We start from the raw sequence: 3074 nt of genomic DNA, 5'->3' as shown, positions 1-3074 counted from the left end.
CAAATATCCCCGAAACGAAGGAGAATAAAAGGCTCGATTTGGGTTTATTGTTTGCAGGAGGCAGGGACTTGTAGACGCTGCTCTGATGGATGGGGAGAGGGCAATTGAAAACAGATGGGACTCAAGGTTTAGGGGCAAGATCGATGCGGCGAGAGATCCGATGGTGTATCTAGAATTGGGGAAATATTCACGGGAGCCAAGGGGCCTAGTTAGTTCTCGCGAGGGGAGTATTCATTTTTGGGGGGTCAAGGGTTTTTGGGTTCACATGGGGGGATGTAGAAGGAATTCATTGGAGAAAGGTTTTAACAGGTTTTGGGTTTTGTTTGTTTTTTATAAATATGTTTTTATAGATTTCGTGCACCGGGCCTCTAGTATGTCATAATCACACAAGCGTCTCCGAATTCCAATCCCCATGAGTATCTTTAAAAAAAAATATTTTTTTTAATCCTACTGGGGATCGAGCCCGCAACCCAGGCACATGCCCTTCACCGGGAATCGAACCCGTGACCTCCAGGTTCAAAGGTCGACTCCCAACCACAGAGCCACACCGGCCGGGCTGTAGTTGTTGTTGTTGTTGTTTTACCCTAAATTTTACTCCTACGAGGACATCCTTCTGTGTTTCACAATGAAAACTGACTTTTCCGTCCTCGGGGCCTCGATGTTCCCATCTGTGAAATGGGCTCACAGTGGTCACACGCCCGCAGGGTTGGCGGGAGCCATAGGCAAGGATGTGTCGGGCGGACGCTCTGAACGGGGCACCGAATTCTGCACGAAGCCGTCCGTGACCTGAGGCTTTGGGAATTTTTTTAATCAGCCGATATGTTTTCTGTTTCTCTCCCTGTATAGCTCGAATGCCGTGTTTGTTTTTTTTTAAAGCCATGTGTTCATTTATTCGTTATTATGTCATATTCGGTTTTCTGCACCCTATGGTGTTTATTCTATTTTCTGTGTCATGCTGTATTTTTTAAAAAAATTTTGATTTCAGAGAGAAAGGGAGAGGGAGAGAGAGAGAGAAACGTCTATAAGGAGAGAGAATCCTGTATCGGCCGCCTTCTGCACGCCCCCTAGTGGGGATCGAGCCCACCACCCGGGCCTGTGCCCTTGACCTGGAATCGAACCCGTGACCTCCTGGTTCACAGGTCGATGCTCAACCACTGAGCCACACTGGCTGCGCTTGAACACAGTATTTTTTTTTTGACATTTTCACGGGTGAGAATGACGGATGAATTGGAGGCGAGTTTATTATCAACCCAAGAGTGGTGGACAAGGATGGAGCCGGCCCCGGACATTAAATCACAAATTCCATTATGGATTAAATGCCAGGGGAGCGTTTCATAATAAAACCCATGGATGAGGAAGTCCTAACAGAGCCTGGGAGGTAGAGTAAAACCAAGGTGACATTTATGTGGCCCGGCCGGTGTGGCTCAGTGGTTAGAGCGTCGGCCTGTGAACCAGCAGGTCCCGGGTTCGATTCCCGGCCACGGGCACAGGCCCGGGTGGCGGGCTCCATCCCCAGTAGGGGGCGTGCGGGAGGCGGCCGGTGCACCATTCTCTCTCATCGTTGATGTTTCTCTCTTTCCCTCCTTTTCTCTGTGAAATCAATAAAAAAAAAAATTTTTTAAAAAAAGGAAAATTATTTGACTTCTTTGTCCTTCAGGGGTGAGTCCCTTTTCAACCTGCTGATCGATTATTTCAGCAGCATTTAAACAAAGAAGCGCCCTGGCTGGTGTGGCTCAGTGGATAGAGCGCCGGCCTGCAGACCAAAGGGTCCCGGGTTCGAATCTGGTCAAGGGCACGGACCTCGGTTGCCGGCTCCTCCTCGGCCCGGGCCCTGGTCGGGGCGCGTGCAGGAGACCACCCATCGATGTCTCTCTCACAACCATGTTTCTCTCAGTCTTTCCCTCTCTCTTCCACTCTCTCTAAAAATCAAGGAAAAAATATCCTGGGGTGAGGATTAACAGAAATAAAATAAAATAAAGCAAAATAAATAAAATAAAATAAATGAAGTGAAATAAAATAAAAAAGTAAAGTAAAATAAATAAAAACAAATTAATAAAATAAAGTACAATAAAATAATCAAAGAAGCAAACTGTGTGATACTCTATCATAAATATTTGTACTGTGTGTGTGCGTGTGTGTGTGTGTGTGTGTGGTTCAAATGACAGGCACTTATTTTATTATTATTATTATTATTATTATTATTATTATTCCATTAGGACCCGGCAGACCAAACCCATGTTTATCACACACACTAGGGGTCCCGGTGCACGGAATTCGTGCACGGGGGCGGGGGGTGTCCCTCAGCCTGACCTGCCCCCTCTCCAATCCGGGAGCCCTCAGGGGACGTCCTCCTGACGGCTGAGGCCCACTCCCCTCTCCACGGAGGCGATGCGGCTAATTTGCATACTCACTCTGATTGGCTGGCGAGCGTCGCGGAGGGACAGTTAATTTACATGTTTCTCTTTTATTATAGAGGGCGATGGGGTTATTTATGCTCTGTGAGTGTTTGTGTTTTCTTTGTTTCTTTTAAATAAAAACGTTGTTTAACTGTAGGCCACGCAGGAGAAAGCTGTGAAGTATTGATCCCGAAATAGATTGAATCCCAAAGACATTTTAATGAGTCAAAAAAAAAAACACACAAAAAAAAATCCCAGCCACCCTTCCGACAGTTAATTATGGCGCCGTCAGCCCATGTCAGGGTTTTCTTATTAAATCCCTGTTTTTTGCTTTTATGGTGGGGAAAAAAAAATCAGGAGGCCCTGGAGGCGTTTTTGTAATTATTTCTGAAGGGAAAATGTCAGCATTTTGGAGGCGGACGGCATTTGAATATCACGGGCAGGCTCCTGCCCTGTTTTGCTCTCCCGTGGAAATGGTGGTTTTTTATTTTATTAATATACATATAATGTCGTGGGAAATAAGTTGGACTCATCGGAATCACAAAAATAATGACTCTGTTTCTTCAACGTGTGTGGGTGACGGCGTTTCTAGAATTGTCGGACGTAATATACCGGTTTGTCCAGGGGTCACCAGGTTATATGCATAAAAAGTTGCTGTTTCGCCCGACGGGTGAGGCT

At 46.1% G+C, this 3074-nt stretch overlaps 1 non-coding gene across 1 annotated transcript; it reads left to right on the top strand.

The window, feature by feature from the left end:
* Positions 1 to 1413: 1413 nt before the first annotated feature.
* Positions 1414 to 1487, top strand: TRNAH-GUG (transfer RNA histidin (anticodon GUG)). The gene has a single exon. It is a non-coding gene; the product is annotated as a tRNA-His (tRNA).
* Positions 1488 to 3074: the final 1587 nt, after the last annotated feature.

This window comes from Myotis daubentonii, chromosome X, assembly GCF_963259705.1.
Source record: "Myotis daubentonii chromosome X, mMyoDau2.1, whole genome shotgun sequence".
In the NCBI taxonomy this organism is placed as follows: domain Eukaryota; kingdom Metazoa; phylum Chordata; class Mammalia; order Chiroptera; family Vespertilionidae; genus Myotis; species Myotis daubentonii.
The sequence above is the reverse complement of the archived record's forward strand: the minus strand, read 5'-3'. Positions and strand labels throughout refer to the sequence as shown.